The sequence below is a fragment of the Rhinoderma darwinii genome, chromosome 1, assembly GCF_050947455.1.
Source record: "Rhinoderma darwinii isolate aRhiDar2 chromosome 1, aRhiDar2.hap1, whole genome shotgun sequence".
NCBI classification, from domain to species: domain Eukaryota; kingdom Metazoa; phylum Chordata; class Amphibia; order Anura; family Rhinodermatidae; genus Rhinoderma; species Rhinoderma darwinii.
Genome location: NC_134687.1, coordinates 59,315,498 through 59,342,892, shown reverse-complemented (window position 1 = coordinate 59,342,892; position 27,395 = coordinate 59,315,498).

The following is a 27,395-nucleotide window of genomic DNA, read 5'->3' as shown; positions in this document are numbered from 1 at the left end:
AGGCACTGGGGACCCTTGACGTTGGGTTGCGAGCTTTGCGTATTTTGGCCAAAATAACAACTAATACCCCATGTTTCATGGATATTTCTTACTACGTATACTACACATTTTTTCAGGACGCAGCCGGGTCTTATATGCTGGGAGGGCATGATGTGCTGGCGTTTGGTTTGGAATGCAGAGCAGCCCGCTTTAGCTAACACTAGCGGCGTTACAAATAGGCTGTTATTCGGCAAGTTACGCCATGCCTGACGACCAGCACATTATCCCTCCACGTATTACACATAGTACTGACACCCCATGTACTATTCACAGCACTGACCCCTATTCATCACTTTTATTTATTTATTTATTTTTATTACATTATTACACAGTTCTGACACTTTCATACATACATATTTATTTTTTACCATCCATTCACACCCTAGCACTACACTGACACTCATTTATCGCACACCTTTGAGCACTTAGTTCGCCACTCCCCTCAAGACTAGTGGGAGGGGCTATCACTATTTAATGCACACGTCTGCGTCCTGATGGGAACGGGTTTTCACCCACCCATCTACCTAGTAAGTATGGCCTTTTTGGTGGTTTTGATGATATCTATGTCCCATTTTTTCTGTTTGTGTTTTTTAATTTCCATCAGGTTGTTTGCTATGGGTTCAACAGCTTTTGAAAGGATCTGCTTAATAAATGTGCACGAGACTGGCAAGTCTCTGTCTTCCTTATCTGTTTCATCCTCGCTCTGTTGATCTGAGCCTGAGTCTCCCCAGGTGGGTATTTTGTATGTTGGAGAGGACGGTTTAGCTTGAGAATATATACTTGTTTTTTAAGAAATTTGTCCACGTCAGCTTGGATTGTTTGCCTATTTTCACTATTATATACAACGTCAGGTTCACACGTAAAGTTCCCTCTAGAGTTGCCCCATCAGGTCAAAAAATGCTTACATATTGGCCAGGATAGTTGTCCGCTTGTGGTAAAATATATAGAATCAATTAAGTGTATAGTAGTCCCAGTTATAGCTGAGGACCTGAAAAACTTAGGGCTGTGTCCTGTTGATTGAGATGAGAGTTGCGGACACACTTGTCCCTTGTGTAATTGAGAAAACAGGAAATTTGGTGATGTCCCTTTAAATTCGGTAATATCCCATTAAATTCGTCTGGGTAGCAAAGGGACTTTTCGAGCAGGACTTAGGCCCAGAGAATCTGCTGTCTCCGCAGAGCTGTGGTGGTATAGTGGCTGTATAGGAGAGCGCGAAAGTGAGAAGCTGAGGTAGGAGCTGCTCCACTCACATGCAGCGTTACAGGGTCACCAAGGAGACAATTGCGGCTGGTGTGTTGGTGCCCGTATAGCACCAATCCCGTTGGAGAGCTGTGTCCCACCCTCCACACCACCCAAGGATGGGTGAAGTAGTCTGAGGGACGGAAACTCCGGGGAGTGTATTGGGAGAGGGAGGGTGGTGGGCGACCGCCGCACCAGCTATAATCGAGGCCGCTGCTTCCCTCGTGATGCTAGGCTGCAATTTTTTCTTAGGCCAAATGGGGCCAGAGAGGGCTCTAATTGTACAGGGCAGTTCAGGGATGGAGATGCTCCTACCAGTAGGACGCAAGAATCGGTCAACGGGACGGATTCCTCAGGCTTCTATCGGTGGAGTCAGGTTCTCTGTGAGAGTGCGTCCACTGTGGCCGCTGAGTTCACATTTCTATCATGAGGTTGGACCATGACAGATTTGATGAAAGAGATTTAAAAGGGTGTGGATGCTTTTCTTGAAAGTAATAGTATACTTAGTTATACTGTATGTACTAGTTTACTAGAGATGGGTTGTTGATCTAGGGATTTAGGCCCCATACACACGAACGTGTTTTTGCGGCCGCAATTTCCCGGAAAATCCACGGGAGAATTGCGGCCCTATTCTTTTCTATGAGGCCATGCACACGACCGTAGTTTTTACGGTCCGTGCATGGCCCGGGAACCCGCACCGCAGAAAGAACGGGCATGTCCTATTACGGTCCGGGCTCATTGAAAACAATGACGGCGGCCATGTGCATGTCGTACGATTTGCGGGCGGCCCGCGGCTGACAGTCCGCTGACAGTCCGCAGCCGCCCGACCCGAAAATCACGGCCGTGCACACTGCTACGGTCGTGTGCATGAGGCCTTATTCAATTTTTGGAGAGGAACATTTTTATTATAAGTTGAGGAAATTTGTAACTACACATAGGGGTTTCTTTCCTACTTTTGGCTTAACGCTGCAGGATTATAGTTTTAACTCGATGGACCATTGTCTTTTTTTAACCTTAGTATGTTACAATTGTTACTAGTCTGTTTTCTTTAAAAAAAACTAAAATTGGTTACCTGAATTAGTTTGTATGCAATACATAAAACATTTTTGGTATCCATGTTGTGACCTTTACCCGTTGTATAACTTTCTTTCCTACCTGTGCTAGCCGAAGGCCCTATTTACACGTATCGTAAATACTGCAGATTTTCCGCAATGGATTTTGTTGCGGAAAATCCGCAGCATAATACAGAAGCAGCAAAGTGGATGAGATTTGAACAAATGTCATCCACATGCTGCATAAATAATAAGCAAAAAAAATGCTCAGAAATTGACCTGCGATGCGTTTTTTAAAATCCGCAGCATGTCAATTGTATTTGCGTAATCACTGCTTTTGTGTTGCGGGTTTTCCCCAGAAAATTCAATTGGACGGTAAAGCCTGCAACAAATAGGAGATGTTGTGATTTTTGTGGCAGCAAAGCTTTGATTTCATCCCAGGAGGCCGTGCTGCAGGACGGCAGAGTGATGCATCGGCATAGCTACGGGTAAGTATGAAACTTGGTGCGTTTTATCCCTGCGGTGACCAGGGTATATACGCTGTGTACTTTTGCATAGTGTATCCGCCCTTTGTGAACATACCCTAATTCTCCATAAATAACTGGAATTGCAATGTATTTTATGATTTTTCAGGATTTCTTTTCGTTATCGTCACTGTGTTTTAGAAGCCAAAAATAATTGAATATCTTGAGTTTGCCTTCTTTTGCAGTCACTGATTTGATATGTATTACGGTATGTTCACACAGTTTATTTTCGGACATTTTTCAGGGCCGTACACGATTTTGATTTTAATGGGAAAAACGGCGTTGTGTTCCGACAGGGCGTTTTTTTGGGAGGCCATTTCAAAAAATGGCAATGTAAAAAACACCCGCGAAGAAAGAAGTGCATGTCACTTCTTGAGCCGTTTTTGGAGCCGTTTTTCATTGACTCTATAGAAAAACAGCTCCAAAAATGGCCGTAAAAAACGCCACGAAAAATGCGAGTGGCTTAAAAAATATCTGAAAATCAGGAGCTGTTTTCCCTTGAAAACAGCTCCATATTTTAAGATGTTTTTTGCTAAGCGTGTGAACATAGCCTTACACCTATGAAAACGGTTTTTGATACAAGTTTTAGATGAAAATGTATTTAAAAAAAAAAGTACATTTCAAAGCTTCTAATAACCCACAATGATAATACCTTTCTGGATATTATAACTAAATTCTTTATACTGTACATTAGCATACTCTGACAGATAGGATAGTCCATGTACCTACTCTTTATCTGTCAGATGTTATCCTGTCATTGCTAATTATGTTGTTACTATTCTACCTGTAATATAAAGCATACAATGTTTCTATTTTTCCAGTGAAAATACAATTTATTTTTTTTACTAAAAAAAATTGCCATATCCAAAGCCTGCTTTGTCATATTTTTAGGCAAATTCCAAATAATATGCCCTTTAGCTCGGTTCTGGTTTCCAGTACACATGATCCATTAAAACATCTGATATTTTCTATACATTTTTTCGAAAGGGGAGAATATTGTCTCATATTGTGAATTATGTAAATTGTATTTTATTTCACATTCACAATATCTAAAATCTGCACTCCTTTTGAATAATATTCTATGTAGACAAATTGCCTAGAGGTTCAGTTTTTTTATATTGGCATTATTATTACAGCTTTTTTTAAAAAAAAATTCAGGTTGACTGCTAGCATATATTCTTTTTATATAATAATTTACAAATAATCAGGCGACCCAATAATACCCCAAATAGTCACTGAATAGTATTATAATACAGAGATTAAATAACATCACCATACATTGACTGGATAATACCATCGTACAATGACCCAATAATTCCAATATAAATTGACCAAATATTACCACCGCACAGTAACTGAATAATGTTATCATATAGTGACTAAATAATATCACCATACAGTAACCCAATAATACCACCATACAATAACCAAATTTACCACTACACTGTGACAGAATAAAACTGTCATAACATGATAACAACCAAATATACAACTCAGCTCTCTACTCACTGAAATATCTCAACGAGGAGATGAACAAACGGAGCAGGTAAAAAAGAGGTGAAATCCTCAACACCACAAAAAACAGAGACAAATTGATAGTTTTTTACCACTCAGATGGTTGTGGATGTAAACCAAAAACCAGACACATTAGGAGCTTGAAACCAAAATGGTAGCCATATAGTTAAAATTGTATAAATACTTTATTGGATTTTCATATTAAAAATATAAATGTTTACATACCATGAAGATAAACATTTCAACAGAATATATCAAAGGACAATGGTATCAACAATTTGCATCGCTTGTTATTTTATACTGGACTAAAGAAAGTCATATATGGTATTATCTATAGCATGAAACAGGATTTATAGTAGAAATATAGGTCTGTGTCAGAATACAAGCAAGGTTTAAGTATTCCTCTACGCTGAACAACTAACCATATGTAACATGATAAAAAGCAGAATCCCTGCATATAGGAAACACTCAAAAAGGCGCAGGGATAAATAAATCGCTATTTCAATAGTATACCCACATGTATTGTACATAATCTGCTGATTAACCCCTTAATGACCACCGATAAGCCTTTTCACAGCAGTTATTACTGGGCTTTATTCTGATGCAATAGCCTTTCTACGGCGCTGCATCAGAATAATGTAAAGAGAGCAGGGAGCTGTCAAATCTCCCTGCTCTCAGCTGGCAGCGGTAGCTGAGGGCTGGGGGCGTCCCTGCTCGAACGTGTGAGATCGATATTAGTATCGCTCTCACCCGTTTAACCCTTCAGATGCGGTGCTCAATAGCGTGCACCGCATCTGAGTTGTTTTGGAGAGAGGGAGGGAGCTCCCTCTCTCTCCCACCGACACCCGGCGATAAGATAGCCGAGAGTCTTTGTCTTCTATGGCAGCCGGGGGCCTAATAAAGGCACCCAGGTCTGCCTGTAGTAAATGCCTGCTAGGCTAGGTCATGCCAGAGGCATGTCCTATCAGATGCCTGTCCGTTTTAAATGGACAGGCAGTAATACACTGCAATACAAAAGTATTGCAGTGTATTATAATAGCGATCGGATGATCGCATATTAAAGTGCTCTAGTAGGACTAGTAAAAAAGTAAAAAAAGTTGAATAAAGTTAATAAAAAAAAAAGTGAAATAAAAATGAAAAACCCACTTTTTCCCCTTACAAAATGCTTTACTATTTACTATTTTACTATTAAAACTATTACTATTAAACTATTTACTATTAAAAAAAAACACAATAACGCAAAAAAGTTACACATATTTGGTATTGCCGCGTCCGTAACGACATAGACTATAAAGTTGTTACATTATTTAAGCCGACAAAAAGTCGCATCTACTCTCAAATGGTACCAATAAAAACTACAAGTCGTCCCGCAAAAAAAAGTCCTCATACAACTGCATCGGCAGAACAATAAAATAGTTATGGCTCTTCAAATATGGAGACGCAAGAACAAATAACTTTGAAAAAAAAGTATACAAATTTGGTATCTTTGCAATCGTAACAACCCATTGAATAAAGTTATTATGTTATTTACACCACGTGGTAAATGACGTAGATTTAGGGCACAAAAAAAAAGACTGCCAAAACTTCAGGTTAAAGAGTTAATGAATAATTTATATGTACCCAAAAATGGTGCTATTAAAAAGTACAACTTGTCCTGCAAAAAAGAAGACCTTATACAGCTATGTCGACGCAAAAATAAAAAAGTTATAGCTCTTCGAATGGCAATGGAAAAACTTAAAAAATGACTTGGTCATTAGGGCCCAGAATGCAAGCAGGGGGAAGGGTTAAATGTTTTTTATAAGTATAACAGCATCTATATAGTGAGACTTACTTATCCTTAGAAGATGTTTATTTCAAGCGTATGCTGCGCCTCGACGCGCGTTTCTCATAGTAATCCTCAGGAAGCGTGAATATAAGGTTGTGGATGTAAAGTCTGAAGTGTCCATCAAGGGTTTGACGGGGAAGGTCAAAGCCTTGATGGACACTTCAGACTTTACATCCATAACCGTCTGACCGGTAAAAAACTATCAATTTGTCATAACATGACCAAATAATACAACCATACTATCACTAAATAATACCACCAAGTGACTGAATAATAGCACTTTAAGGCTATATTCACACAGGGCGGAAAATCTGTGTAAAAGTACACAGCGTATCTGCCCTGGACGCCGCAGGGAATTCCGGCCCAAAAAACAGCACCAAATTGTGGTGCAGTTTCTCGGCCGGAATGTCTGCTGCAGAAAATAGAACATTAAAAAAAAAGATGGCAACGCGTACCTCTGACGTCCTGGAACCCAGCCTCCGTCATCCCTGGAGGCCGGGCTGGATGCAGGAGCAAAGAGTTCTGGGTAAGTAGGAAAAAAAATATTCTCCTAGTTGCGATTTTTGCGCCAGAATTATAGCTGTTCCGCAGCAAAAAAATCACAACATCTGCTATTTGTTGCAGGTTTTACCTCCCATTGAATTCAATAGGGAAAAAATGGCTACATTATTCTTACCTAAGACCTTAGGGGGTATTGGGCCCCCGACTTTCGAACCTATTACCACGCAGCTACTCTCTTTAATGAACAGTAGACTTGTTCCGTAAACCAGAAGTTAAATAATGGATCACAGTTGAGGAATCCCTAACTCCTGTCCCTCTTAGAGCTATGTTACTCGCATCCTCTAAAAGTGTCTCTGAGCTTGCGGTTAAGAATGATCTCACGAAAAAAGTAATTAAGATCTTTTCTCTAAATAGACATAAATGAATCCCGTCCCCATCTCCATTAACCTCGGACTTGATTGACCTATATCTAGAAGGTCCAGAGAGCAACACTAAGCTTTATGACACTTTAGACTCACTTTTGATAGATGGGACATTTTTGACATTTCAAGATGGACAGACAATATCTTAAAGGTGGAGCCCTGGATCGATCTTTGACTGCCTTTGAGTCTCTTTTGGGACAAACCAAATACACAAAGAAAATCCTATCCCAGATATATCAAATATTACTGACTGGTGAAGTACCTTTGAAAAAGATCCTAAGTGTCGCTTTGGGAGAAGGACCTTTCTCTGACTCTCTCTACACCTGAAATTAATACGCTATACAGAAACTCGCATGGTCCAGCCCAATGTATTAGAATACAGGAAAACACTTACAAAATCGTATCCAGATGGTACATCACACCGGACAAAACACCCCTCTGGTATCCATCCATCCATCCATCCATCCCAGACACGTGCTGGAGATGCCTGAATGATCGGGGCTCCTATATTCACATTTGGTGGCTATGCCCCGAGATAAGGAGTTTCTGGGAATCTGTTCTAGGCCTCATCAGATCTATATGTAACACAATAGACCAAATTGCACTAACCAATATATTTTTGAATATTCCTATCCTGAATCTTTGTAAACGGTCCAATAAACTGATCCAACATTTTCTATCCGGAGCCAAACTTTTAATTCCCCCAAACTGGAGATCGACTCACTCGCCTACATTAACACAATGGGTGATTAAAGTAGACCTAATCTATCATCTAGAAAAGACAGCTGCCCTCTCTAACCGCTCCCATGCTTGCTTCTCAGCATTGTGGGAACCATGGATTTCTTTGCGTGCCTCAGAACAATTCATCAAACTTGCTTCAGATTCCCAGTGATTTCCTTGTCTTCGGAAGTTCCACAACTGTTACATAGTAATATTATATCTTCCCTGTACTAAGACCTAGCCGCTGTAATTATATTTGAACACCTCTCTCTCTCCTCCCCCCTTCCTCCTTCCCTTTCTATTATTCCCACACCTATCATTCCCCTTTTGCTCTTTATGTTTGACTTACTTCAAGACATTTCACCACCTTGTGTTACATACAGCCTATGCTAACCCTCTTCATTCGCCTTCACTTCCTATGCTATATACACGTGAAGACAGATAAGATATTAATAGGCTGCATTATATATAATTTCCTTGTTTACTTTCTGTTCGAACTATGGTGTTTTTTTTTTTTACTTTGTTTTTATCCTTTGAAATGTCAGTAAACCAAGTTTCTTGCCGTTTAGAAAATTAATAAAAAAAACAATTGAAAGAATAAAATCTTTTTATTGTAAAGTGTATAGATATTTTGATAATAGAACTAAAGATGAAAGTGCACTCCATGTATGTCATGCCCCATAAATCACCTATGGTAAACAGACTGAAAGGTCACGGCTATATTCTGAACTTTATCACTAGTTATTATATTTTTTTTTGCAAAGTATTTTGTTTAATAAAGTGAAATGTCAAAGAGTTCAATAGCAAAGAACTCCAGTGACTGGTAAATTAAGTTAATGTAAATTGTGATATTTATTAGCCTTCAAATTATACAATTTGAAAACAGACAATTGAAAGCCCCTGCTTAACATTTTTAACTCATTTCTATATACAATTGACTACATGTATAGAAATTTTTTTTTGACAAATTGGAAACTGTGCACTTTCTAATGTCATTTTTCAAACTACAGTTTACGATTGTAGAACACTATAGAAGAGCTTATTTTTTGACATGATAAGACTCATAAGTTTCTGAATAAAGCTCTTGATTAACTTCATAGGGACCTGTATACAAAATACAATGAAAAATATGGTATGCTTTCTTTAGATGTAGCATTTTAGTTGTTTTTTTACTAAACATCAAGTTGATTTCAGATGACAATTACATGGCTGCATTTTAGAAAATATATTTTTTTGGCTGCAGGACCTGGTGCCCTATGGGTCTCTTGAACTGAATTTAGATCACCATGGAGTTATTTTTAGTAGAGCAACAGGGGATCTGGGTCTTGCGGCCATATTACAGATGCTAAAATGATGCCATATTACAGCCATGTGAAACAGTAAGCATTAAACATAGGCCCCGCCTGCTCCCCCCTAGCTACGCCCCTCATTGTACTAATACATATGTATGCAAAGAGCTGCTTCTAGTGGTAGTTGCAGTCAGTCAGCATTTCATCTGTTAACTCTATAACTATGCAGGATATTTGGAGCTCTGTAGCCGAGAAACCTATCTTCAACTCTCATAGAGCTATATTATAAAATTTATTCTCATAGAATTTTAAATGTTTCTAAAATGTATTGAAATATTCAATGTAAAAGCAGCAATAATTTATTTTCTCTTCACTTCCCATCAAGCAAAAATAAATTGATATAGTAGTAGAAATTGGGGTGCTCAGCAATACCCTCACTATCAGCTATATCGAAAAAGCTTTATTCATACTATATAGATATCTGACTATGTTTGTTTGAAAATGCTTTTTGCAACAAAAGTGGAAGTCAGGGAACTACAAAAAGTGGTAAAAAAATATGCTATAATTTGAAAAAAGAAACATAAGTACGTTTAACTTATTCTTACCCTGTGCCATACATATATGGTGCGGCCAGGAGGACCTTAACAATTTGCCCACCAGATCACCCAAAAACTAAGATTGAATGGTCACTAACCTTTAACATACTTTTCATAAATCAAAAGTATAAGCGAATATAAGAAAATTTGTAATATATCTTATTATTTAAAAAAAAAAGAAGCCTCTTTCTCCACTTATAAGGCTCCTTAATTCCCCCGCATAACGGTTTATTCATTCTAAATTTACTGCTAAATCCATCTCCTCAAGACGAGACAGACGTTTAGCTCACTAAAAGATCAGGTTACAACTTCTCATAGAAGTCTATAGAGATGGAAGGGGAAGGAGGGAGCAGGAGCACAGTGAGACACACACAGACACACATAGAGGCTGCTGGAGTTTTATCCCACGTCTGTGCTGGATTCACAACTAAACTACTCATTACTGCTGTGTAAAGTCCTCTATATTGCTACTGTATCTGATGGTGGAATTAGAGATAAAGTCTGCAGAAAGGAAAACTGATAAAAAAAATGCATGATACATGTCATATAATGGTCAGAAATAGTGTTATTACTCATGTACACACATTTGACTGCTTATATTGAAAGTCACCTGAAAGGTTAGGTAGTCAGGTAAAAGTTTGGATAAAGATGTATCAGTTGATGCTAAGGTTGCAATTAACTTATTCCAACCCTGTGTTATACATTTATGATGCGGACAGGAGGACCTTAACAATTTGCCCACCAGATCACTTAAAAAATAAAGTTAAATGTTCTATTTTCTCTGTGTGCTTTGTGTGGGAGACATGATAGCAGTTAGGCCCTATTCAAACAATAGAGATTTTTTGACGGTGCATGCCCTATTTTCAAAAAATGGTGCATGCCCTATTTTCGGCCACACGGCTCCCATAGACGTCTATGGGGCCGTGTAAAGCACGGCTGTCACTCGGATGTGATCTGAGATTATTCACTGTGCAATAGAAAATATACGTGGTTTTTCCCTTGAGTAATATATACTTCACTGGATAAATACCAATGGGAATGTTTTGGTTAGAACCTAACCTTTAACCTGAGATTTATTTCACTTTTTAGCAATTTAAAATAGTGATACAATTGTATCTATAAAGTTCGTTCACTAGTGCTTGCACACTTTATATTGACATATGTAATAAATTCGGATAGGACAAGGATGCGTAATGAGATTTAAATGGTTAATACCATCACACTCTAGTATTTATATTTAGATTTTATTTTAGAATTTTTCTGGTTTTTATTTATTTTTATATTTTTATATATTTATTTTTAATTATTATATTTAAATCTTTTAGTTCCAAGTTGGGACCGGTACCCCCCTTGTCACAAAGTGTGTGCCAGGAACTGATGCAACAACAGCAGCTGATGCTGTGAGTTCCTCTATTAATCTCTTATATTTCAGCTACTGCTGCTATAGATATCTCTGTGCAGCTCTCTTATTAGCAGATCAGCTGCTTTATCAAGCCCAGTGCGTGCCAGGAGCTGATGTGATCTGAGAGATGGCCGAGCTTTCTGCTGCTCGTTCGCTCTCTTCTCCTTCTCACAGTGCGAAGTGCATGTGAGGAGGAGGAGGGTATTTTTTCTTCTACCTGGAGGAGCGGAATCCCCAATCCCCTGCCACAGCGTTCCCCATGCGGTGCTGCTCCTGCTAAAGTAGGGACCCTCTCGGAATACAGCAACATAGAAATTATATGTGCAAAAGTAATCAAACATATAATAAACTATACATATTTAGCACATTTGTACCGACCCCTAGAATAGAGGTAACATATCATTTGAAGCAGTGAAAAATAAATGCAAAAACAATGGCGATATTTCTGCTTGTGTTTTTTTTGGCATTCTCTGCCAACATTTTTTTATAAAAGGTAATAAAAAAAACATTTGTACCCTAAAATGGTGCCATTAAAAAATACTTCTTGACCAGCAAAATAAAAGCTTTTATTCAGCTATATCAAAGTTAAAAATAAAAAATAAAAGTGTTATAGTTAGTAGATACAATGATGAAAGAACTGAAAACATTGCTTAGTTCTGAAAGGGGTTGTCCAGTCCCTAAAAATTAATGGCCTATCCTAAGGATAAGCCATTAATATCTGATCGGTAAGGGCCTGACACCCGGGACCCCCGACGATCAGCTGTTTTGAAGGGGACGCAGCGCCTACAGCTTTCTCACATTTACTTCAATGGGAGAATGCTGTGGTACTGTGAACCGCCGCTACAATTGCGTCGGCGATTCACAGTATGAACAGATAAGGAATGAAGGAGAAGCAGAGCCCTAACTGATCAGATATTATTGGCCTATACAGTCTGTCCTCTGTCCTCTCATTTTCTTTATTTTACCTAGGTACTAACATTCCACTTATTGGGCCCAAAAAGCCAAATATATTTGCTTAATATCTATATAAGTGTAAGCTCCAAAATGGTGGCAAAATCGTGCAGCCATTGGCCACCACAAGTGAGGGGGATTTCGGCCACATGTTTTCTCAGTTTGTCCATGGAAAGGTCAGCTTTTTTGATCTGTTCAAATAGTTGTGTGCTGCATGGTCATCTAAGTTTGCGGTGGTGCCTGTGGAGGGAAGTGGCCCAAAGCAAAGGTGCCTTAGCCTGGCAGCAGGGGTGCTGTTGGGACGCTGGGTAGCTCCCCCTGCAGGTGTTGTGGTAGCAGCCGTCATTTAGTGCTGCTCCTAATAGGGTAGGAACCCACTTAATAGAGATTGCCGTGAAGTGGCAAATGGGCTTATACAGTTTGATCAAAATGTTTACTAAGACTCTCATGTTCATGTTTATAAATCTTGCTTAGCAGCAATAGATCAATTTAACAAGTGGATATGAGGTCCATGTATTTTTCTCCTTTGTTGGATAATATTGTATATTTATTTAATTCTTCAAATACAAGTAAAATACAGTAAAGAGAGAAAGCTAAGGCAGAAGCATTTTGTCTACATAGTCTATGTCACGATCTGTGGGTATGTGGACCCACTAGGCTGCACCACCATAGCAGGGTAGCAGCTGGCCAATCAACAGTGTACCAAGTCAATATAAAGTCCGAGCACAAGGGTACCTGTAATAGTCCAGGCAGTAGCAACGGCTTAGGCACAGATGAGACCTTGGTGGCAGGTGATGTAAATGTGGCAGATAACACCGGACGTGGTTATAAGTCAGCAGGTATAGTAGACGGCACAACACGACTCCAACACTAGAGATGGCACAGGAACAAATACAGCACGGGATACAGGATACAGGTAGCAGGTTACGGGAACACAGGGAGCAGGATACGACTAAGGGACCGTTTGCAAGACTAATAGAGGAATACAAACATTGCTCAGGCAAGAAGTGAAAGGGCAGGGCCCCTTTTATAGTCCAGGGTGATTAGGGATAATTAAAATCAAATTTTTATGTGCACGCGCTGGCCCTTTAAGGCCGGGCATGAGTGTGCGCATGCACCCTACTTGACACTGCAGAGCGCAGCGGAAGTGAGTGGTGGCGTCTCCTAGGGAGGAGATCTAGTGACATCAGGGACAACTCCTGTAGCGGAATCCCCGGCCAGAGGGATTCCGCTCTTACAGGGAGCTACAGTGGAGCTATCTACAGGAGGGTATGCCATCTACAAGGGGGCAGTATGGCACTATCTACAGGGGGCAGTGTGGCACTATCTACAGAGGGCATCAACATCTGCGATTGCTGTCCGAATTGCCGAGTAATCAGTCAAAGCTGCAGTACACAGTTCACTGGTTGTGAGGACATGTTAGCAAGTAAAAAAAAAAGCAGAGAAAAAGTCACTTTTATGATTTGGCTGATAAGGGGGAATTGTCAAGATTACAGATGTTTTTCTTTGTAGATAAGATGTCAATAAGTCACTACATAGAGTTTAAAATATTAATTGCAACAATATATCGGTATTATAAACCACTAAGCCATAAGAGATGTGTCATCCTATTCTTAATATATGGCATAATTAGATGGACCTAATGAGTTTAATGGATACATGACAAATAGAAACTCGACTCGAAACAGAAAATATGCTTCACTGTCAATCTCAAAGACTATTTGTAAAATAGAAAAATAAGACTTGCACAGTGAGGCAGGCACTGAGGTAGGCAGAGGAGGGCAACCCCTTTTTTAAAAAAAGAAACCAGCGTGGCAAACTTCTAGTCAGCGTAGCTATGGCTTCTCTACTCCACAGCAATTAGCTGACATGGGGAAGCCACAGCCATCCACACATTTCCCCTGCAATGCGGAACCCCCTCTATGATGTCCATATGCTCTAATCTTATACTTAACCAGAATTCTGTGCTTCTTCATCCAGGCCGGCCTCCTGGGATGACGTTTCATCCCATGTCGCCACGGCAACCAATCACAGGGACCCACAGGGAAGATTTGTTATTTTACATGGCTGTTTCAACTATAAGAGAATGCTAATAGCTGCCGTTTATATACTACCGCTATATGTGCCCACGGTTCTGAATATCATGCCAGATTATATGAAAGATTAATTGACACTTCTGTTGATTTTGGGTGATTTTATTAATATGCGTGATGAAGAGCTGGACAGAATGAGAGCTAATAAAGGGCAAAAAAAAAAAAAAGGGATGGAGAGATATATGACGGGAAAGAACCCAGAAAAGCAATTTTTATTTTGTTATTCCATTATATTGGTTGCAATCTTGAATTGATCTTGTATTGGGCAATGATAGAATGCGCCCCCATTGGTGAAGGGTATACGGTATTATTCATCGGCGTTATCAATCCATAAACCAGTGGTGGTTTGGTTAATCTGTCTTCAAGCGTTCCTTTTATAGAGTCAACCCCCTATGGGATTTAGGATTTTGGATTTAAATATAAAAATCAATGAGAAAGTGAATGAGTTTATACAAGTTAATGAATGCTCCTTCTCTAAGGCTATGGTTCGGAAAGTGGAAAGTGTTCAAAGCGTAAAAAAAAAATCAATAGGAAAATAATCTTTATAAGGATGTGGATTATTATAATTTTCTCTCTCTTATCTACTGATTGCTATTGTGTTGCTGTATTTTTTTCTTACAATTCATTCTCCCCCTTCATTAGGGCAGACTTTATGACTTTTTTTGTGTTATTTACTTTAAAATGATGTGGTTCACTTATACTTAGTCTATATGCACTCATGCAGTTTTTGATACGTATTAAGGGTATGTGCACACACACTAATTACGTCCGTAATTGACGGACGTATTTCGGCCGCAAGTATCGGACCGAACACAGTGCAGGGAGCCGGGCTCCTAGCATCATACTTATGTACGATGCTAGGAGTCCCTGCCTCGCTGCAGGACAACTGTCCCGTACTAAAAACATGTTTTCAGTATGGGACAGTTGTCCTGCAGCGAGGCAGGGACTCCTAGCATCGTACATAAGTATGATGCTAGGGGCCCGGCTCCCTGCACTGTGTTCGGTCCGGTACTTGCGGCCGAAATACGTCCATCAATTACGGACGTAATTAGTGTGTGTGCACATACCCTAATACATTAGTCTCTTTTGTAGCACTTAGCACTTTATATTGTATTTAGGGAGCATCTCATGCTATATATTAGTGCTTAACACCTTGACATATTGGAGAGAGTATTTGCTATCTTTACCTTTTGTTTGGTCTCGTCCCATATTTTGAGTTACCACCACAGGATGGTCATATTACTGTCCTTGAGCCTTTGAGTAATTTCCCCCTTTTTTCTTATAATTCGGTTTTAAAATTAACTGTTTGTTGGTGTCTTTATATCATGTGTACTTTAATATAGTATTATAACCCTTTTTCTACTTTGAACTATTGTGGGCGTGCATATTTTTTCTTAGGTAGTCACTTGTTGCTTCCACATTCAGTCTCTTTGACACTGATTTTGCATCCCAACATTCATGCTTTTGTAGTGGTGCCCACCCTTTTTCTATGGCTCCATTAGGATCCACTTGTGACATCCTCAAACTGGCCTATTTAATTAATAGATTCTGATATTAAAATCTAATCCAGAGTCCTTGCTGATCATTTAAGATCAGTTATCTCTTTTGTTGCAGGGGAGGATAAGGCAGAATTTATGCAGGGGAAAACTATTATACTAAATACGGTATAACAAGACTATATTTACTCGAGGGAGAAGTAGTCTACTCGATACGGTCATTGGATGTGGTTGAGGCCTTTGACAGTGTCGAGTGGGATTTCTAGTGGGAGACAATTAAAGAGGCTCTGTCACCAGATTCTCAAATCCCTATCTCCTATTGCATGTGATCGGCGCTGCAATGTAGATAACAGTAATGTTTTGTTTTTTTAAAACGTTCATTTTTGGCCAAGTTATGAGCTATTTTATATATATGCAAATGAGGTTTGAAATGGACAACTGGGCGTGTATTGTGTTTTTAACTGGGCGTGTTTACGTGTATGACACTGACCAATCCGTGACCAGTCAGCATCATACACTCATCTCCATTGATTTACACAGCAGCGATGTGCAGCCACATAAACAGAGATTAACGTTAATCAAGTGTCCTGATAATGAATACACATGATCATCCAGCCTGGACGTCATGTGTATTCAGAATCCTGACACTTCTGAATCTTTTCTGTGAGATTTCTAGCAAGGGAAACTAAATCTTGCGAGATTACGGAGGTAAATGAGATTTTGTTTCCCTTGCTGCAAATCTCACAGAAAAGATTCAGAAGTGTCAGGATTCTGAATACACATGACGTCCAGGCTGGATGATCATGTGTATTCATTATCAGGACACTTGATTAACGTTAATCTCTGTTTATGTGGCTGCACATCGCTGCTGTGTAAATCAATGGAGATGAGTGTATGATGCTGACTGGTCACTGATTGGTCAGCGTCATACACGTAAACACGCCCAGTTAAAAACACAATACACGTCCAGTTGGACATAACGAAAAAAAAAAAACGCCCAGTTGTCCATTTCAAACCTCATTTGCATATATATAAAATAGCTCATAACTTGGCCAAAAATGAACGTTTTTTTAAAAAAAAACACGTTACTGTTATCTACATTGCAGCGCCGATCACATGCAATAGGAGATAGGGATTTGAGAATCTGGTGACAGAGCCTCTTTAAGTATTTTGTCTTTCCTGCAGAATTTATTGAATGGGTAAGGTTGAGTTATGGCTCCCCAGGGCCAGACTTAAAGAAGATGGAGGGTTATCTAATTCCTTCTATTTAACTAGAGGAACTTGTCAGGGTTGTCTCCTCTTCCCTTTGCTGTTCTCTTTAGTGATAGAGGTTTTGGATTTACAAATAAGACAAGACTTTGGAATATAGGGTATTTGTCTTTGGAAACTGTCTGAACAAAATCTCACTTTATGCAGACCATGCCCTTTTGTTTATTAGAAAATCTAACTACTGTTTGCCAAAGAAAATGGAAGTTATTGAAATCTTTAGTGGATTTTCCGGTTTAGCAACTAACTGGGAAAAGACAATTTTGATGCCCTTCAGACAGTTGATAATTTGACAGTGCAGGTATTGGATGAGAGTGGGAAGCTTTAAATACTTGGGTTTTTAAATACTTATCTCTGACCAAAAGATTAGTAGTACAAAAGAAAATTAGGCAACACTCCTAGATATTATGGTGTAATACCAATAGTGATGAACTTTAATCCATAAGCAACGTTTCGGCAGATACAATCGCCTCTTTCAAGCAAAAGATTAGAGATAAGATCACTATCGCTGATTGGGTTGCAATGATAAAAATTATATTGCTCCCTCAGTTGATGTATGTTCTGCCCAGCTCTCTGGTGTGGTTACCTTCAGGGGTGTTTAGGATGTTTTAAAGTATAGTTAATGATCTAATCTGGTTGGGTAAAAGACCATGCATTACGTTAGTGGTATTACATTGTGGTCTGAGCAAGGGGGGTTTGTCCGCTTCAAATGTTCAAGTATATTTTTTAGCTGCCCAAATGAAAATCCTGATTAATTGGGACAATTGGGCTGTTAATAAGTATGTTATTGAGTGAAATTGGTCTTGGGAATATATATCATGTTATTGAAGGGTTGGAGTCTTTTCTTCTGGAAATTCTCATCTTAAAGTATGGATTGAGCTTAAAAACGAATAAATTTTGAGGAAACACTTGGGATAACCCTTATTTAGAGAAACACCAATATGCCTCAGCTATCTGGTTTGGATGATAATTATATTTTGAATAAATAAAGGACTTCAATATTTATTAAAATTTTTGGAGGGAGCTTTTAAAAGCTTTTGAAATTCTAAGTAAGCATCATAACATTTTACATAAACACTATTTTCACTATATAAAATTAAATATGCTGTGCAATAACAAGGCCCTATGGGTTAATCCATTGGTTATCTTTGAAAAGCTTTTGTTTATTTATTTATAAAAAGTAGGGGCTGCACTTCTAGAACTTATACAATTTTGAGTTAGGGGAGTTAGATGAGGAACAATGGAAAGGAAATGTATAAATATAATAATGTAAGGTTTACAAATTATCAGCAAATAGGAACTCATTTTATGTTTCTATACCAGCTTTATTACACAGCTTTTTTTTTTTTAATATTGTAAATTAAGGGCTTCAGACTGTTATTAGATGTGGTGAAAGAGATTCAAACTGAATCCACATGACATGGAGGTATCCAAAACTTGTTAAGTATTGGTCAGCAGTGATCGATTAAATATCAAAAGTTTATAGTATTCAGATTCTGTACGATATTAAATCATGTCTGTTGGGAAATCTTTCTCTCTTGAAGCTGCAAAGTAAATACATGGCTAGATCTGTTGGAGAGTTACTTTTAATGGCAAACAAAAAAAAACCTGGGATATCCATTCCCTTAACCCCTTAGTGACCAGCATATTTTGGGCCCTAATGACCAAGCTATTTTTTTAGTTTTTCTATAGTCGCATTCAAAGAGCTATAACTTTTTTATTTTTCCGTCGACATAGATGTATGAGGACTTTTTTTGCGGGATTAGTTGTACTTTTTAATGGCACCATTTTGGAGTACATATAATTTTTTGATTAACTTTTATAAAAAAAAATTTGGGCAAAATAGAAATTAAACCCTGAAATGCCACCATAGTTCTATGCGTTTTAAATTTACGCCATTTACTGTGCGGCGTAAATAACACATTACCTTTTATTCTATGGGTCGATACGATTACGACGATACCACATATGCATAGGTTATTTATGTTTTACTAAAAATATTTGTGTTTGCATCGCCGTAATTTTTTATTTTTCCGACAATGTAGTGATTTTTTGGGTTTATTTTTTTGCAAAGACGTAATTTTGATACATAGTTTTGCTTGGTACTGTTTTGGGGTACATGGAACTTATTAGTTAGCTTTTATTATGACTTTTTTGGGGGGCAATGGAAAAAAATTGCAATTTCGCTATTGTTTTTGAGAGTTTTTTTTACGGTGTTTACCAAGCGGTTTAAATTACATATTAACTTTATTTTTTGAGTCATTACTGTCGCGTCGATACCATATACGTGTACTTTTATTTATTTTTTACACTTTTACTAAATAAAACCACTTTTTATGGAAAAAACGGTTTTACTGTAATTTTTATTAATAGTCTCCCTCCCTCTGTAAACAAGTTAAATGCCGCGGTCACTATTGACAGCGGCATTTAACTGGCTAAACGGCCACGATCGAAGTAAACTTCGAACGCGAGCGTTGGAGCAGGAGCCCGGCTATCATCAGACAGCCGAGTCTCGGCTCCAGCCTGCATGGGTCACCCGTGCAGGGCTTAGACTGGGCCGCCATGAAAAGATTTTCATCTGGAGACACAAGCATCTTATAGGGTCCACAATAAAGACACATGGAAATACTGTATTTATTTTTTTAGAATTTCTATAGAGTAAGGAAGTATTTATTTTTCAGATTTTTTTCTTATGTCACCTGTGGGAAACTGGGAGGAAGTAAGGGGGTAAGCTAAACAGAGTTTCTCATAGAATATATCCTCATAGAATACTAATTTGTTATGCGATATATATGTAATATATGTTGTTGATCTTTTTCTACTACTTAGGTTTTTTCGAGGATGGATTAACAAAAATAAAATAAATAAAAACTTGAAACTTGAATGCAGTTTATAATAGTTTAAAGAAGACAAGGAACATAAATGCACATATTTTGATTGGCTACCGATAAAGGAATATACATATACAGTTGTATATTAAAGAGGTTGTCCTCTTTATACAATAGGGATTGGTCCAAAGGGTCTGCCAATAATAAAATGATTACCATTGATAAGACACTCCGCAATTAGCATTGCCACCACAGAGGGAATTAATTATTACATAGCGCACATAGAAATTACTGGGCTGTCCATGTAATGCAAAGACATGCTAGGTCCTTGAGAGAAAAAGATGGTCCATATAGCAGCGCTCCTCTCATGGGTTAATAGATGAAGGTACTGAACGGGAGATCCTAACTCAGAATTTCCTTTAAAAGAGTATTTGTAAATACATTTTTTAAACTAACCTCTGAAATATAAATTCAGCAAGTTTAAGTTGAATTTAATAACTTATGTGTTAATAAAGCAGACAATCTAAAAATACTATCTAAAAAAGGTACTTATACTATATTTTATTTTTTCATACAAAACCTATCCCAGTCTTGAAGGCATCTCGTATATTATTATAAATCTTAAGCACTGCCTTGACAATATTAGCAATTAATATCACAATTACATTGACCTGATTAAGCTTTGAAAACATAACTGCATGACTATTACCTTAGGCCATTGAACATCTGATGAGTAGTAATGTGGGCTGACAGCTTAGCTATAGTAAAGCGCAGATAATTTCTTTAGTGAAGAGATAATTAAGAAGCTAATATATTTTCATTACATGTCAAATGGAAATATATTTAAACACATAAATAAACATTAATAAAGTAGTGATAATTAAATATGAATTTAATGGATTATTTCCCTTAAGTATGAAGTATGTGGGACTGAAAGGTGACACAGTAAGGCCACATTCACCCTAGTGTATGTCTTCATAGAATTTTAAATTTTCTGTATGGATTTTTACATTTCTACATATTTTGTAAAAAAAAAAAAAAAAAAGGAAAGGATTCTTTGGCAGATCACTCAGGGTCTGTTTTCTTACAGGATGCTAAATTTATAAGTCCTGGAAATAGAACCAGATCTAAACAAGTAACAGGAAAGCAAATACAAAAATACTGCTATAACGCTAAATCAGCTGTCCAGTTCTTCCAGATTAGCTGCATAAAAAAATACAAAAGAAAACACAAACAGCAAAAACATTAAATATTGTGTGTGTGTGTGTGTGTGTGTGTGTGTGTGTGTGTGTGTGTGTGTGTGTGTGTGTGTATGTGTGTGTGTGTGTGCCCTAAATCTTATCTATCAGATGGGTGTTTTTATATTTGTATCTTAAATCATTGGTGTACTATTTAATAAATAATGATTATTTCTATAAACTATTTGTTAAACATTAGAAATAGTAATAAAGCAGTACAACTAATTAATAGAAAACATGTGTAACAATCTTTAAAGGACCAGACTAATTTTCCTTTTTATGCTTTTGTTTTTTCCTCCCCGCCTTCAAAAAAATCCTAGCTTTTTTTTTCCGTTGACATAGTCATATGAGGGCTTAATTTTTACGGGACAAATGGTACTTTCCAATTGCCCTATTTAATATTAGGTGTGATGTACTGAAAAGCTGGAAACATTTTTTATTTATTTTTGTTTATGTATTTTCATGTGATCTAGGGAAAGAGGGGTGATTTGAATTTTTATTTTTTTAAATTTTTTCATTACTCCCCTAGGAACTGTGTTAACCTTTTAGGTATTCCATAGGAATTAAAGCAACATGAAGGTGTAATATCAAAATTCGTATTTATTTATTTTTGCAGATTTTCCATTTGTATCCATTTTGTTGTGTAATAAAGTTAACAACAATGCAAACCTCAATATTTATTACCCTGATTCTGCAGTTTGTAGAAATACCCCATATGTGGCCCTAGTGTTCCAGTTAACTCAAACACAGTCCTCAGAAATGAAGGAGCACCTTGTGTATTTTAGGGCCTTGATTTTATTAGGATGTTTTTTTAGGCACCATGTCACATTCGTTGAGCCCCTAAAGTACCAGTACAAAGGAAACTCCCAAAAAGTGACCCATTTTAGGAACTACACCCTTCATGGAATTTATCTGGAGGTATAGAGATCGTTTGGACCCCACATGTGTTACATAGAAGTTACCGTACAAATGAGAAATTGCATTTTTTTTCCACTGAAACTGATTTGTCCCAATTTTTTCATTTTTACAAGGGGTAATAGGAGAAAAAGCACCCTAAAATGTGTTGCGCAATTTCTCCTGAACTCGGAAATACCACATATGTGTTTGTAAACTGCTGTATGGGCACATGCCGGGGCTCAGAAAGGTCAGAGCGCTATTATTTGCTGAAGAAAAAAATTGGTGGACCATAAACAGCGCTGCTGGTAATAAAGGTAGAAGCAATTCCAGTGTTTTGAAATACAAAAATAAATAATTTATTGTAATAGACTACGCGTTTCAACGCTGAACCAGCGTCTTCATCAGGCCAAGTGGAGATCAGGAGAGAAAGGGCACTATGCAAGATTTGAGGCCTACTATGGTGGTATTTATCACATTGTGCCATGATTACAGAGGATTTCAGGTGTCAAAATATTATAAACCCTACCTAAGTAACCCCATTTTGGAAACTTCACCCCTCAAGGAATTAATCTAGGAGTGCAATGAGAATTTTTAGTATGTGACGGACACCTGACATGGTATTCATCTAGAGCAGGGGTCTCAAACTCGACCGGGTAAGTGGGCCACATATACAAAAAGTGGGAAATTGACGGGCCGCATTACTTTCCAATTTGATACAATACAAAATTATTGTTAATCAATTTGTTATTTTAACTACTATAACACTATATTACTATAATAATAATACTACATTACTATAATAATAACCGCTAGTTGAAAAGGTACGGATAGGTTACAAATTATCAATCTATCTGAATATAACCTAAGTGCATCCGAAACCATGTTATTAGAGGAAGGGCTTTCATTTGTCCCCACGGTAAAATTTGATTAATTTACTTGGATAAAGGACTTAAACCTGTTTGCCCGCAAACTGAAATGGATAAAAATTTTCAAACATCATAACCGCAAAAAATGTATAGAAATGGGCCTAGAAGAGTCTGATTTGGAAGGCCTGGAAGACTTGGAAGGTTTGCTTGAGGAATCAAGTAGAGCCCCAGGTCTAGGCCCCTTTACTAATCTAAAAACCAAAAGCAGGAAGCTGCCACCTTTGGGAGATTTTACGAATGTGGATTTATTTGTTGACATGGTGGGAGATGAGATTAAGGCTCTAAGTCAGGATATGAGGGGCATTGACAACAATTTGTCTTGGTCTGAACGCCTAGCTCTGACTACTTTGGAGAAAAAAAGAAACATCGTTTTAAAAGCATCCGACAAGGGTGGGAACATCGTGGTTATGAGCAGGGATGACTATAAGAAAATGTGTGAAGACATATTGCTCAATCCTGACTGTTATACCATCTTAAAAGATAACCCCACAACACTGTTTAAAAAGGAGCTCTTGAGCATTTTGCGTGATGCTAAGAGCAGGTCTTTGATCAGTGCTAGTAAATTTAATTTCTTATATCCACAATTTCCCACCATGGCATGCTTTTATAGCTTGCCCAAAATCCACAAAGGGTATCCTCCCTTACGTGGTAGACCTATTGTTTCAGGCATCAACAATTTAACCCAGAACGTGAGCACATATATAGATCAGGTGTTGCGTCCGTTTGTATTGGGTCTTACATCATATGTACGTGATACTATGGATGTCCTGAAACAAATTGAGGGCATCACATTGGATCATAACACACTGTTGGCTAGTCTAGATGTAGAGGCCCTATACTCTTCTATTCCACATTTACTCGGTTGTGATGCGGTTGAATATTTCCTCAGATCTAGGGGTACTCAATATACGGCTCATAATCAGCTTGTCTTACAGTTACTACATTTTGTGCTGGAGAAGAATGTGTTCATCTTCGAAGATAGGATCTTTCACCAGCAATGTGGTACTGCAATGGGAAGTCCTACGGCTCCCACCTATGCAAATTTATTCCTTGGCTGGTGGGAGGAGACTATTGTTTTTGGGGATAGGTTTGCTAAGTGGACTTCATCGATAGGGATCTGGATCAGATATATCGATGACGTGTTACTGTTCTGGAATTCAACAGTGGAGGAATTCAATAGCTTTGTAGCAGCCCTTAATATTAATGCTTTGGGGCTAAGGTTTACAAGCGAGATCAGTAATAAGGAACTGTCCTTTTTAGACCTTAAAATCACCAAAACAGCTGAAGGTACAATTTGTACTAAGGTACACCGCAAGGAAACAGCAACCAACAGTTTCCTTCAATGGAATAGCTGCCACCCTTATCCCCTCAAGCGTGATATTCCTAAGGGCCAGTTCATGCGAGTACGCCGGAACTGTAGCTCGATGGAGGACTTCGAAAGACAGGCGGAAGAGCTCACAGGTAGACTAAAGGATAGAGGTTTTCCTATGGGAGTAATCAGGAAGGCCTATAAGGGAGCGAGAGATGCAGATAGGCAAAGTCTTCTTGTCCCTAGACAACGTAAGGAAGAGAGAGTTACGAGACTCATTGGCACGTATGATTCCAAGCAAAGTGAAATCATGCAAATCTTGAAGAGGTACTGGCGCATTCTCAGTGCTGATGTAGATTTGGCAGATCAGATCACACAGTGGCCCTCAGTTACTTTTCGCAGAGGCAAAAATATCAGGGATAGGGTCATGCAGAGTTGTTTTGACCCCATTACACCTAAAGGCACATGGATGGATAGACAGATACCGGGTACACATAGATGTGGCAGTTGCAAATCTTGTGATTTCATTCAGAGAGGAAACAAATTTCAAAGTGTTACCACCAAGGTGGAATATGAAATCCGAGATTTTGTTAATTGCAAAACAGCAGGGGTGGTTTATCTGATCACATGTCCATGTCCCCTGAACTATGTGGGCAAAACGATACGGCAGTTTAGGCGCCGGATTCGAGAGCATGTTGGTGACATTGTTCACTCAAGAGACACCTCCATATCCAAACATGTACATGCCAAACACCAGGGTAAAGCAGAATGTTTGAAATTCCAGGCTATTGAACTCATAAAGCCTCCAAAACGGGGGGGACGGGGGGGGGACTGGGATAACCTTATTCTGCGAAAAGAAGCCCAGTGGATTTACAAATTGTCATGTGTACAACCAGATGGTTTAAATGAGCAGACCAATTTTGCCTGCTTTATTTAATAAGATATCCGTGCTAGGGCTGTCAATGTGTGGTCATTTTGTCATGTGGTCTCTGTCACATCTTCTTTCAGTCTAGGTTTGACAGACATGGTCCTTCAAGAGAGATTTTTTCACAATTTTTTCACAATTTTTTCACAAATTGTAAAGCGTGGTAGACATATACTATTATTCAACCTTCCATACAATATGTACTTTTTGGGTTAGGTGGTTTATGGCTGTCCAGTTGCGGGCAGGAGCTGATCCGTAATAATTATCCATTTTATCAAAAATCGTTGGATTCCTTCCTTTACCTAGGGTCGTGTGCAGCATGGGTGACGCGACTGCGATCTCCACTGCGCCTGCGCGTTCGGTCTGATGCGGTCGATGTTGATTCCTGGCTGTCAGCTGATGGCCAGGGGTCACATGGACAGGTGTCACGAATTCCGGGGGAGTGAGTGGGATTGGCTGATTTGCAGACCGCTGCCGAGGACGGGGGGAGGAGTTTACTGTTTATTATGACTCAGAGTCCCGGAGTGAGGCATGCCGCTGATATCAATGCGAGCATGCTTCCGTGGTGTACAGCAGAATACCTGCTGTTGAATTAATATCGCTGGCATCCCGGCCAGAGTGACCAAGTACAGACCCCTGATGATAAGTACAAGAAACGCGTAGGGTCGTGTTAGTGAGGAATTGTAGCATTGGGGACAGTGTGAATTGTTGTATCCTTTAACACTGGGAGTTCCAGGTGCGGTTATCGCGGGCTCTAGTGTGTTTCAAGGTTTATACTACTGTTTTGCCCATGGTTATATGCTGATTCCGTTTTGATATCTGTTATAAACATACTGAGTCATAGAGGGTTCGCAATGGTATCAGGACTCAGTAGTTTACTGTTTAATACGTTTTTAAATTCACACGGTGGGGCTTTTGTCACGGTGGTGATTGTACCCCTGTTTTTAGAGAGTTATCTAAATAAACTTATATTTTACTCATTTATCACTTCAGCGAATAAATAGTCATACCACACAAGATAGTTAAAATGTACCATATATGTACTTTTTGTTGGCATAATTTTTTGAACATTCATTTATTTTTCTAGGATGTTACAAGGCTTATCATTTTAGCAGCAATTTCTCACATTTTCAAGAAAATTTTCAAAAGCTATTTTTTAGGGACCAGTTCTGAACTGGCTTTGAGGGGTCTATAAAATAGAAAACCTCCATAAATTACCCCATTTTAAAAACTGCACCCTTCAAATGATTTAAAATTGCATTTAGAAACTGTGTTAACCTTTTAGGTATTCCATAGGAATTAAAGCAACATGAAGGTGTAATATCAAAATTTGTATTTATTTATTTTTGCAGATTTTCCATTTGTATCCATTTTGTTGTGTAATAAAGTTAACAACAATGCAAACCTCAATATTTATTACCCTGATTCTGCAGTTTGTAGAAATACCCCATATGTGGCCCTAGTGTTCCAGTTAACTCAAACACAGTCCTCAGAAATGAAGGAGCACCTTGTGTATTTTAGGGCCTTGATTTTATTAGGATGTTTTTTTAGGCACCATGTCACATTCGTTGAGCCCCTAAAGTACCAGTACAAAGTAAACTCCCAAAAAGTGACCCATTTTAGGAACTACACCCTTCATGGAATTTATCTGGAGGTATAGAGATCGTTTGGACCCCACATGTGTTACATAGAAGTTACCGTACAAATGAGAAATTGCATTTTTTTTTCCACTGAAACTGATTTGTCCCAATTTTTTCATTTTTACAAGGGGTAATAGGAGAAAAAGCACCCTAAAATGTGTTGCGCAATTTCTCCTGAACTCGGAAATACCACATATGTGTTTGTAAACTGCTGTATGGACACATGCCGGGGCTCAGAAAGGTCAGAGCGCTATTATTTGCAGAAGAAAAAAATTGGTGGACCATAAACAGCGCTGCTGGTAATAAAGGTAGAAGCAATTCCAGTGTTTTGAAATACAAAAATAAATAATTTATTGTAATAGACTACGCGTTTCAACGCTAAACCAGCGTCTTCATCAGGCCAAGTGGAGATCAGGAGAGAAAGGGCACTATGCAAGATTTGAGGCCTACTATGGTGGTATTTATCACATTGTGCCATGATTACAGAGGATTTCAGGTGTCAAAATATTATAAACCCTACCTAAGTAACCCCATTTTGGAAACTTCACCCCTCAAGGAATTAATCTAGGAGTGCAATGAGAATTTTTAGTATGTGACGGACACCTGACATGGTATTCATCTAGAGCAGGGGTCTCAAACTCGACCGGGTAAGTGGGCCACATATACAAAAAATGGGAAGTTGACGGGCCGCATTACTTTCCA